General features: G+C 45.2%; 1 protein-coding gene across 11 annotated transcripts in view; it reads right to left on the bottom strand.

The window, feature by feature from the left end:
• Nucleotides 1–10,698, bottom strand: part of TENM1 (teneurin transmembrane protein 1) — a 391,653-nt gene extending 380,955 nt beyond the window's left edge. For 10 of the 11 annotated variants that reach the window (XM_081897279.1, XM_081897280.1, XM_081897290.1 and 7 more), the window contains exon 1: nt 10,206–10,698. The gene's annotated coding sequence lies outside the window, so the exon portion shown is untranslated. Of the gene's footprint in view, nt 1–9,931; nt 9,950–10,205 lie in introns of those variants that run through there. The other variant, XM_081897286.1, reaches the window with a different exon arrangement.
• Between the last annotated feature and the right edge of the window lie 2,002 nt (nt 10,699–12,700).

The raw sequence follows: 12,700 nt of genomic DNA, 5'->3' as shown, positions 1-12,700 counted from the left end.
TCCCACCTCTGAAGGGCAACTCTGCTTCTGCTACCCCAGAAGGGTAACCCAAAGGACATTTGCCCTTCAGAGGTGTGGCAAGGGCGTGACCATCATTTTTATATTCACAACTCTCAGAGAACAAATGGAGAAGGGGTCCTTTGGGGTCATCCTTCTGGGGTAGCCAGCTGCCCAAAGGTGGCACAGTTTATAGGACCCCCTGGAAATAGGTAATATAAGCAGGCATATTGAGCTTACTCTGGTACCTCACACAAATGCTGGTGAGCATGAGAATCAGGTCACCTAGCAAAGCCAATAGTCTTTGATAGTGCAAATTAACTGCGCTGGTTATTAGTTCAAGAGGCAACTGCTCACCAGACATGGATTCCCTTTATGTAGGCTTTAAACCAGAAAACAAAACTGCACACAACAGCCAGCTTCCATGCAAGGATCAATCTTGTGGGATGAGGACCTTGGGCCTGACATATTTTCTTCCTCCTCCTCAGACTTTGATGATAAGGTTAACAGTTTCAAAAATGTATTATTCAAAAGATACTTTATGAAAATTTATAGACAAACAACCCTGCGGTGTATGTACTGTTTGCAAAGAAGCATTAGAAAGGTTGACATTTTGTAATTCACTATTTAAATTGGAGGAGAGCAAGCATACAAATCACTCAGCACTGCTTGATCTGCCTTAACACTGAAATGCTTCCATGAGAAATATGTTCTAATTAGAGAGTCTGAAACAAATATCTCCCCTCTCCCCACCACCTATGTTAGATATAATCCACAAAGAGTAAAGCACACGGAAGCTTCATTGATTTCAGTGGGAAGCTTTTAAGCAGGTACTTACCACTCCTGCTTAAACCAATAAAAGCTCAACTGAATAACATAGGAACATACCCTGCAACATTTCTCTGATGAAAATAGGGATCTTCCATTCCATAATAATGCTATTTATACCCCACACATCTTACTGGGTTGCCCCAGCCACTCTGGGTGGCTCGGGGGTCAGATAACTCCATACCCTCCAACATTTCTCCAATGAAAATAGGGACATTCCTAAGGAAAAGTGGGACATTTTGGGATCAGAGAGCCATTCTGAGATCCAGCATGGTGCAGTGGTTAAGAGCGATGGACTTGTAATCTGGTGAACCGGGTTCGTGTCTCCGCTCCTCCACATGCAGCTGCTGGGTGACCTTGGGCTAGTCACACTTCTCTGAAGTCTCTCAGCCTCACTCACCTCACAGAGTGTTTGTTGTGGGGGAGGAAGGAAAAGGAGAATGTTAGCCACTTTGAGACTCCTTAGGGTAGTGATAAAGCGGGATATCAAATCCAAACTCCTCCTCTTCTTCTTCAAATCAGAAACCGAGATGGCTTCTCTAAATCAGAGATGTCCCTGGAAAATAGGGACACTTGGAGGGTCAGTAGGAACACAAGAGCAGCCATGCTGGGCCAGACCAAAGACTATTGAATCAAATCTTGCTTCCCACGGTCACCAACCAGACACTTGGGAGAAGCCCAAAGCAGGAACATAGAAACCTGGACCAACAGTCTGACTATTCCCTCTAGTTCAGTATAATTTGCACTGACTGGCAGCAGCTCTCCAGGATTTCAGTCAGGAGTCTCTCCCAGCCCTACTTGAAGATGCCAGGGATTTGACCTGGGACCTTCTGCAAGCAAGGCAGGTGGCTTCACCATTAAGCAACAGCTTCCCCACAGCCTCCCCCCATTGATGCTCCCCAGTTTTCTTCTTCTGCTGCTGCTGCCTGGCACTGCTAAAAATTCTGCTAAAAAACGTGGTGTGTATGGACATGCATGTGCACATACAATAAAAAATACTGAAGTTTTCTGTATACATGCTCTGAGTGCTATTGAATTATCCTACTCTCATAATCCTACACCTGAGTAGGTAACACACCATCTCCACAGTCCAGCACTGCAACCTATGAATAGCTTTCTATGCAGAGGCTAATCAGGTGGGTGGAAACAGGGCAGAGTGTCTTTTTAGTGGTGGTGCTTCATTTATGGAACTCCCTCCACCTTCTTTGCTATCTTTTCAGGGCTAACAGGTAGTGTAATTGTTGACGATGTTGTTGTTGATGATGTTATCATACTGTTCAGGCTTTCTAAATTTTGGGGCTTAAACTCCCCCTCTCCTGCTTTTCACTACAATTTCATTTTCTTGTTTCTTTTTATGGCACCAATTTTTATTGTTGTATTCTGTTCTTGTAAACTGCCCCAGGAACTGCTTTTGGCTGAAGGGCACAACAGAGATACATTGAAACAAACTGAAAGATTTTGTGACTGCTCTTGGAATTACAGTGGAACCCTGGAACCTTGATTTTCCAGGATTTTCTCAACAGGAGCCTCCTAGGGTACAAAAGTCTTACCTGCTGCAGAGAGTTATCATTGAACAAACAGAGAGGGGTGCAAGTAGAAAGAGCACATCCAGGTTTTCACCATTTTCAGCAGAAATTCAATCACATACTCACAAGTGAAAGTTTCACAAAGTTGCTTTGACGCTCTTGCACAATAAATCTGCCCTCTCCCCATGAAACTTTTAGCAATATGGAAAATGATGTGAAACCACAATCATTCTATGTAACATCAGATAAGCTCCCAGCAAACAGATTGGAATGAACCCTTAATAGCCATCTCCATCTAACTTCCTAGCAAACTTTGTGCAAACTTACTCAATGAACAGGTTGTCTGAAAGCAACCAGAACATGGTCTCCTCTCCTCACAAATGCCTGAACTGGACTGAATTCTAGCTAGTTCTCGTTTTGCCTAGCCATTTAAAGGTAAATTCCACAATCCACATTTTGGGGAGGGAGGGAGAGAGAGAGAGAGAGAGAGATACATGCACCTGCCGCTTCAGACTAATGCTGTGTGAAAAATGCCCTACAGTTTATCAAAAGGTTTCTTTCCCCACAAAAGAAGCTTCTGTTTTTTCCACCGCAGGGTGCTTTATAATTATTGTGCAAGCTTGAGCAACCTTATCACTTGGCCAAATCTGCATCATGCATTTAAAACTCATGTACCACTTTAAACAGTCATTGCTTCCCTCAATGAATCCTGGGGGTTCTAGCTGGTTAAGGATGCTAAGGGTTGTTACGGAGACCTCTTTTCCCCTCAAAGAGCTACAATTTTTCTCAGAGAATTCTGGGAATGGTAGCTCTGCAAGGGGAATAGGGTATCTCCTAACAACTCTCAGCACCCTTAACTAACTACAGTTCCCAGAATTCTTTGAGGGTAGCCATGACTATCAAAGTAGTATAATACTGCATTATAGTGCAGATGGGGTGATGGTGAGGTAGATGGGTTGGGTGTTTTCCTTCCCAATGATCGTTTCTCTAGCACTCAGTAGTCTCCCCAATTGCCCACACTTCCTGATCTGAAAAAGTTCCATGGGAGGAGTTAATTCGTGACATTTCCCCATGGGCTTTAACTGAAGCGCAGGAAGCTGGAAATGGGAGTATATGTGTTAGATAACCTAGTGAACTCCACAGCCTGAGTAGATGTTGAACCCAGTTCTCTCTGGCATTCTAATAAACACGGAACATTCTAATAACATCACCTACCATATCAGCAGGGTCTTCCTTACCTGCTCAGATCTATTCACATAGATGACACCTAGTGTGCTGCATTGCTTCAAGTTTCAGACCAGGTTTGAGTTCAAATGTTTGTATGCTGCCTTTCAGCATCAAAAACTCCCAATGTGGCTTCCAACTTATATATTCACAAATGAGGTTTAAATCCCCATTCCACCATGAAGCTCAAGGGATGACCTTGGACCAGCTGTTATCTCAGCCCAAGATTTATTCACATTGTGAATGGATCTCACTTTCACAGGATGAAGTAATAGCCACCAACTTTGATGGCTATAATAGCAGACTAGACAAATTCATAGTAGAGAAGGCTATGGATGGCTGCTAGCCATGTTCGCTCTGCTTTGTTTTTGTGATCGGAGGCAGTATAACTTCTGAATATAAGTTGCTGGAATACACAGGAGGGAAGAGTGCTCTTGTGCTCGGATTCTGCAGGCATTTGGTGGACCACTGTGAAAGCAGGATGCTTGACTAGATGGGCCTAGACTTGATCCAGCAGGCTGTTCTTATGTACTAACCTACCTCAAAAGGTTGTTGTTAGGTTACTCTTTCCTGATATACTCTACAAGCAAGATTTCATGGTAGACTGAAGTTCCTTTACAAATACATGGTTTGCCTTAAATTCTGTGATGAGTACATAGGTAAAGGAAAATGGATCTCTGACCATTAGGTCCAGTTGTGGACGACTCTGGGGTTGCGGCGCTCATCTCACTTTACTGGACGAGGAGCTGGCGTACAGCTTCTGGGTCATGTGGCCAGCATGACTAAGCCACTTCTGGAGAACCAGAGCAGTGCATGGAAATGCCGTTTACCTTCTCACCGGAGCGATACCTATTTATCTACTTGCACTTTGACGTGCTTTCGAACTGCTAGGTTTGCAGGAGCAGGGACTGAGAAACGGAAGCTCACTCTGTCACGGGGATTTGAACCGCCGACCTTCTGATCGGCAAGCCCTAGGCTCTGTGGTTTAACCCACAGCGCCACCTGCATCCATGATGAGTGCATGGTTGACCTCAAATTTGAATGAAGGACTTCCATCTCATGTTCATTAAACCCACACAGTGCAGCATCCAGGTCAGTGAAAAGCAGTGCAATGGTGAAAAACGCTGTAATCCAGACTGCTATGCACAACACTGAAACAAATGGAAAACATCTCAAACCATTCCACTGATCCCCACATATTCCCAGAGACTAAAGGGCAAGGAAGATTGCAGAATAAGGACCAAATTAGATAAAACATTATTCATGTCTTTAGCCCCTGCATGTTTTTTTTTAATCAAACAAACACAACAACAACAACAACAACAACAACAACAGATTGCAGGTTGGGAAAAGACACCAGATTGGAACAGTGACAAATTGAGTTGAGGCAGCTCTTTGCCTGTACCATGGTTCTGATCCAAAGCCTCTATGTCTGCTCTTTGCGATGAGGGAAATGCTCTCATTGGCAGAAGTGGGAGCTTTCATCCTATTCTAATACCAGGCAGGGGGTGGGGATGATACAGACCAGGACCATGGGGTGGGGGGGGGGAAAGGTTACACATTGCCATGCCATGCTCCCAATATGCTTCTACTCTCCCCTTCCATATTTGTTTAACAATCACACACAACAGCACACAGAGACTAAAGAAATCAATAACATCACATCTACCTGGCCCTCTGACACTCCTGTCTAAAGCAGGGGTGGGGATCCTGAGACCCAGGGATATTAACGTGGCCCTCAAGACCTTTCTAACTGGCCCCTGGAACTCTCCTGAGGCCACAACACCTCTTCCAGGAAATACTCCACGAACTTCTTTTTCCTGGCTAGGATGGAGGGGTGGGTAGGTGTGGGTGTAAAAGAGAGTGAATGTGGTGTAGTGGTTAGAGCATCAGACTAGGACCTGGGAGACCAGGGTTCAAATCCTGACTCAGTCATGAAGCTCACTGAGTGACGTTGGGCTGCCTGTCGGCTTAACTTACTTCACAGGGTTGTTGTGAGGATTAAAGGATGTTGGGGAGAACCATGTGTGCCACCTTCAGCTTCTTGGAGAAGAATCAGGGATATAAATGCAGTAAATAAAAGCAGATTTTTAAAAGACCTCTTACTTTTGCATGGTTGGAATGCAGCTTTGAACAAAAGGTAAGAGTTGTGACAACTGCCCCACCCATTTTTGCCTCTGGCCCCACCCATCATTTGCATGAGCTCCACCCTACCCAAGTAAGGTTGCCCATGAAAGAATGCAATCCTCAGGCTGAAAAAATGCTCCTGACCCCTGTAGTAAAATGACAGACCACAAAAAAGGTGGCGACAAACAGGATGTATGCAAGAATGCACCAAAAACATTTTTACAGGCATGCAGGAAGAAGTATGAAGCATGAGCACAGAATCCTTCTACAGCACTAACCCTGAAACCAGATTGCAGATGTATTACGAGACAGAAATTCATCTTCATTATGCACCTCCTTGCTGGCAACAACAACCGGGGGTGGGGGGATATCATCAACTCTCAAAACATTTTGTCCTCATTTTCCACTTCAGAGGGACAGTCAAGTCATTTCCCCTCAATTAAAATCCATTTCCAAAAAAGATTTCCCCCCTTCGGATGTGCTAGAAGGCTTTATAGTACCGCTTCACAGCTAACTGTATCACTATTATACCAAACACTGCCTCAACACAAGAACACAATATCTTTTATCATCTGCATATCTAAGCCATCTAGTCTACTAATTACTAGCTGGATTGCAAGAGAATGATAATTGCAGGTGGGTTTGGAGGAAGCAAAGTATCTGTGCAGAATGGGTGGGGGAAAGAAATTAATAATGTGATATAAAAGCAAACAGGCTGCATACTGGCAACAGATGATAGTGGAAAATCTTTACGCTTGTGGAGATTTGTGTGTCTTTGGGAGAGAATTTCCTTCAGAAATGTTCAGGTAGTGTTTGTTTGCTTTTAACCTTATTATCCAGTGCATTGAGACAACTCATCAAAGAATGTGGGCAAGGGCTGGGATTTTGCTCCCTGTCCCAATGAAAATTAATGCTACTTTAAAAATTTCCAGGTAAGTGTCCTTATCTGTGGAGTGTGGAATCCTGAGTTTTACACTCATTACACTGATTGCTCTAAGCAGTACAAAATAATGCCATAAACACTGCTCAAAGTATTACTATGAAGTTCAAGGCTACTGGTTTTTTCTAAGCTTACCAATTTTAATACACTGCAGGCAGGTATGAAATAAAAAGGCTGCAATCTTCTTCCCATTTTCCCGAGAGTAACTCCACTGAACAATGGGACATGCTGCATGATCCTAAGAATGTGTACTCAGAGTTCATTCCTACTGAACTCAATGAAGCTTACTCCCAGGTAAGTGAAGTGAGGACTGCAACCTTCTTAATGCAGTGCAAGTCATTAACTGCACAATCCTATGCAGATATTCTATTCTACCCAGAAATAAGTCCCACTGTATTAAGTAAAGCTTACTCTCAGGAAAGTGGGGAGAGGACTGCAAAGGGTTGTATGCAATGCTAGTCCTACTCAGAGTAAACCCATTTAAATTAATGAATGTGGTTAACTTTGGTACATTAATTTCAATAGGTGTAAAAATTATTTGAGTGCAGCCCAAAACTTCTACTACCAGTTACAATTTAATACTTATCAGGGGAAGGAGCAAGACCATCAAATATGTTTTTAAATCCATGTATCATAAGAACATGTAGGAGAAACCTACTGTTTAATGCTTCTGTCATGTGCTTTATATACACATCCTGTACATCTTAATAAATATCTGGGACCTTATTCTACAAAGCTGAAGACATTCCTTTAATTTAGTATATTTTATTTAGAAGATGGGCATATAAAACATCACATAGTTCACATGGCAAGATACTTTCCCTTCACTCGAAAACAATCAGAGCATAGAATTGCATCTCAGAAAGGATGCACAGCATGTGGGAGAAAGATGGAAAAATAAATTCCAATAATAATAAAAAAATATTTTTCCTCCTCATTCAGTAGCTAGCTTGCTCACTGTTAATATTCCTCAGTAGTTCATATTCCTACGCTGTTCTGTTTGCCACAGCTAGGGATGTGGGTGCACATATGAAATCAATTCTGTGCTGTGTTGTTTAGTTCAAGTAATTAATAGACAGAGAAATGCAAACACATAAGCACACTTGCCGTTATTTCCGCAAATGCACCCAGAGTCAAAACAGGCATATTTGATGCGTCTTCAGGGCAATGTCGGCAGCTGGATTTATTTTTGACACTATAACAAAGAGTCTCGTGGCACCTTGAAGACTTAACAAATTTACACTACAGGTCATCCATCTCAACAATTAAGCTGCAGAGAAGGGCTCCATACAACCAAGATAGATTTCTGAGTATTTGTAAACTGCAACCATAGGATATAAAATGATCATTTAGTGCAGTCCTATATTGATCTGCCCAGAAGTAAGCCCCCTTCCTCTGGGGGTGGGGAAGGGAAAGTCTGATTAAAAAGACTCCACCATCAAAACCACATGCTTCTACTGGTGCTGATTAGAGCCGCTGAAGCTTGCTTGAGCTCCACTCCACCGTAGACAAAATACAACTGCAAGCTCTCCCTCCTACACACACAACGGCTACTATCATCATTCATTTCCAAATAATGAACCCAACGGTTTTTTTCAATGCCCAGCAGAAGCAATTGCAGGAAGCTAAGAGTGTATGAGAGCACCTGCATTGATTGATGGATTGCAAGTGTTAAGTGAAAATGACCAGAGGTGCCGAGAGTGAGGAAACTGCTAAGCATATCACCAGGAAGACTGGAAAGTAGCTGGGGAAAGGTGAAGGAGAAAACGAAGGCAAGGAGAGGTCACTAGGAGCTGCCTTCTCATTCACCCTAACCTGGATTTCACAAAGACCCTGGAACTTGGAGAGAAATATATTGCCACACCTTGAAGCAACACTCTTTTTTCCCCTTAAAGACTGTCTTCACTTAACTGTTAGTAAAGCACATCCGTAAAGCACATCCACAAATTCCTTCCCACCAGCTAAGTTATAATTTCAAGTCAGTAAATAATTGAATTTCTGCTGACTTTAAAAATGTTGAAAGCTCATGGTTGTGTTGTGACACACTTTTAATAAAGACAAATAAAGCCAGTATGTCTGCTTTAGAGCCAACACTGTAGCAGTTATGAGAGTGCAAAGCCAGGAGCCCAGAGTTCAAATCTCAACCCATGAACTCATTAGGCAACCCACCATCCCATCACTTCATCCACGACAAGGAGATGAAAGCAAAGAACTGCCTTACAAGGTTGTTGTAAGCAATACGGATAATTTAAATTGATTTTTTTTTTGGGGGGGGGGGGAGATGATAGAGAAATGCAAGTGCTGAATATCATTATACTCATATAACATGAAAAAGCTGAACTCCTATCTGGGCCTGAGAGGGAATATCTTTCTGACGTGAGAGTATCCCAGAGAAAAACACATTAATTAAAAGGAACACACATAGCACCTACAGTTACAGTAATAAAAGGACAATAATACAACAACTGTGAGCAAAGGGGACCCCCTATAGGCAAAATAAATGTTAGGAGATAGCTAAAACACATACTACATAATTTCTGATTGTATATACAGTATATAGCCTACCGATCTGTTTAAAGAGCTGTACGTCTCTCACACGCTGCAATTTACAGTGTACAAATTCAATTATAAACATGACAATCAAATACACTTCAGTCTATTACTGCATCTTTCCAGTGTATGTGTGTGCAATTGGACACATTTAGAATCTGCAGCACATAAAAAATCCACAATGTGAAGTGCAAATGTTAGAACACAGACAATACCAAAGTTGCACACCAGTCTACAGGCAAAAGTTGCTGTTCCTGCACACAAAGCTGGACACATGGGTCTAAAAAAATGCAGCACATCACGCTAAGCATATGTTCATGAATGTGAGATTCTCTTACATGGAGTATTTGATGGATTATTATCACTCTCCCACCACCACCACCCGAATACACACTGTTGCACCTTGACTTGACCCACAGCACCCATCAATCCACATATGCCAGGTCCGAGCAAAGGGACTGTGCATCCAATCTACACCACCTGGTGTACAACATTCGGTTATTTATTTCAAGCGGGGATTCCACCTACAATTCAAGGGTGGTTGGAAGATGTGTGCAAGGTTCCTGCGGGTTTGCACTACGCTTGTGTGCATGGGGTGCGCGCGTGCGTGTCGCGATCCCAGCAGCAGAAGTGTCGGAGTGTCCTTAAGAGATCTCGGCTGACTTACACAGAGCATATCCTGCGCATAATTCATACCGAAAGCAAGCCCCACCGCGTCCAATTGAGCATGTTATACTACCTAGTAAGTGAGCTCAGGATTGCAGCCTTATTGATTGTGACTTCCCGTTGTTCTCCTCCTGCAACATCAGACCCACGCGCGCACACACACAGACACACACGCACGGACGTGTCAAGTCCAGTTAGAGCGGAGTCGAGGTAGAGGAGAGGGAAAGGGACCATCGCATCTCCAAGGGCGCGCGCACAAGCTCTTCCATCGCGCAAGCCAGCCAGCCAGCCAACCCTCCTCTTCCTCTTCTTTTTCTTCCTCCTCCTCCCCCTCGAGCCAAACTTACCTGCTTGCCCAGTGGAAGTTTCAGTTGCTGCTGCTGCTCCTGCAGCAGCGCCGCCTCCACCCCGCGCGGCTCCGGTGGCTAGCCATCGCGCCCGGCTGCCGATGCTGCTGCCCTCGTCGTGCCTCTCCCCGGCGCGGCAGCTACGCTGAAGGCGAATATAAATCCACATAGCCGAGGATGCAGCTGCTGCTGATTGCCCGCATCATCATCCCTCCTCCCCTTCCCAGTCCTCCTCGCAGGGGCGACTCAGCGCCAAAAGCAGAGAGAGGAGACCCCGGCTTGACCGCAAAGGCAGACAGGCTGCTTCGGAAACGCGAAGCTTCCCCAGCCGCGTCTGCTGCCTTGTCACTGCTCTCGCTCTCTCGCCTTTGCACACCCAGCCGCTCTGCGCCGGGCAGACTGGCAGCAGAGAACCCGATCCCTTCAGAGCGGTTTGCCTCCTCGGCCGCTAATGAGCATGCCCGGGAGAGGAGGAAGGACATGCGCGCTGCCGATGCCGAAGCCTCTGCCTTCACCTGCTGCCAGACTCTTGTGCAGGTGCACTGGGAGGAAAGCAGAGAAAGAAGGCGGGAGGGAGGGATTTAGGGAAGTGGGCAGAGGAGCCCAATTCTAACCGGGAAGTGAAGGGAAGGCTTTCCCCAGAGACAATCCTTACTTCGGATGGGGAACAGAGCGCAAAATGGGAGAAAGGGAATTCGACGAGAAGCGGCGAAAAGGGAGGTGGAAGTGGGAATATTTTCCAGTCTCTCTCTGTCACACACACACTGCTCAGATCCGTCTTCACCGTCTCCTTGCTTCTCCCCAGAAAACACCCATATTCATGGGTTGCGAAAGACTGGGAGATGGGTGGATGGGGGCCACAGAATGCGCAAAGGGGGAGAAATGCCGCTAAGCTGGGAATCCGGGGAGAAAGCGGCAAGCGACGCTCCGCGGCGGCGGCGGGGGCTAGGGAGGAGAAGGGAGGAGAGGAGGCGGGCGGTGTCAGCCAAGAGGGTGCAGCGAAACACACGCCGATTATTGGGGAGAAAAGCAACAGGTGAAGACTGCCGCTGGCAGACCCCGAGGATCCTTGAGAACGACCGTAGGAAGAGAAGGATGGGCGAGGAAATCTGAGCCTCGCATTCAATTAGCTTGGGGAGATGCGGCTGCCGTATCAGAGCCACAACCCGGACCATGCACCGGGTCCAGGCTGCTGAATCTGACTCTCCAGGTGCCCCTCATGCAGAAAAGCGACCTTCCCACTACCTCCTTACCCGATCCATTTAACTGGGGATTAGAACCTGACAGCTGCTCCCTGCAAAGATCAGCCATTGGAAATGGGGCGGGGGAAGAAGGAATAAATGGAGAGACCTATGGGTAGAGTGCAAGGCAACAGTGCCCTTGGCCCCTTTCCTACACGTGCAGAAATCTTTTGTGAGCAAACGAGCGGAAAGATGGGAAGCTGCCAAACTGTGGAGGCTGATCCGTTAGGGCAAATGGGGCACTGCCTGCCTCAGTCTGTTGTCAGCCAATTCTCACCTGCCTGCTCTCTTACTGCCTGCTCTCTCTCTTCAGAGGGTGGCCCTGGTCTTGTTTGGTAGTCTCTGTTCTGGCCTTGTAGAACTTGTATGGGGACAAAACTAGAGTAAGTTGGCTCCAGCTGTCACTGGTTCTAGCTCCACCTTCTGCCTTGCACCCCATCAGCCAAGGGCACCAATCACCACTGGAGCCAAAGATCTAAGGATCCAAAGATCTAAGGATGAGTATACTAGGAGGGAGAAAGGTTGTTTTCTGCTGCTCCAGAGAAGCGGACACGGAGCAATGGATCCAAACTACAAGAAAGAAGATTCCACCTAAACATTAGGAAGAACTTCCTGACAGTAAGAGCTGTTCGACAGTGGAATTTGCTGCCAAGGAATGTGGTGGAGTCTCCTTCTTTGGAGGTCTTTAAGCAGAGGCTTGACAACCATATGTCAGGAGAGCTCTGATGGTGTTTCCTGCTTGGCAGGGGGTTGGACTCGATGGCCCTTGTGGTCTCTTCCAACTCTATGATTCTATGATTCTAGGAGGAGTTCACATTAGGGTCCACCTGCAGCTGCTAGGAATCACATTTCTCTGGTTCCAGCCAACACAGTATGAGGAAAAGGTGGAAGTATGGAAGTAAACCTGGTTAGGCCTTTCACAATAAAATCTTATTCCACCTTCTCCTTTTATCATTTGTTGCTTTCCTTTTAGATTTCTTGAGCCTGCATCATTGTTCTAATTGAACAATCATTTTATTTATAAAGAACATTATCATTAGGTCATTCATAGGTTTTTTTAGCAAATGAGTATACAAGGAGAGACATTCAATATCTGTCATTCCAAACATCCAAGTTTTTAGTGTTGCTTCCTTCCTTTGCCTTCCCACCCCTCATATCAGTTTTAACAAAAGTCTGGAAAATCTGGTTTCCCTAATATTATTTTTATTCTCGTTCTGCCCTCTCTCTAGCATCTGCCAAAGAGGAACAACAACT

Source organism: Podarcis melisellensis, assembly GCF_964234715.1.
Source record: "Podarcis melisellensis genome assembly, chromosome: Z".
NCBI lineage: Eukaryota > Metazoa > Chordata > Lepidosauria > Squamata > Lacertidae > Podarcis > Podarcis melisellensis.
The sequence above is the reverse complement of the archived record's forward strand: the minus strand, read 5'-3'. Positions and strand labels throughout refer to the sequence as shown.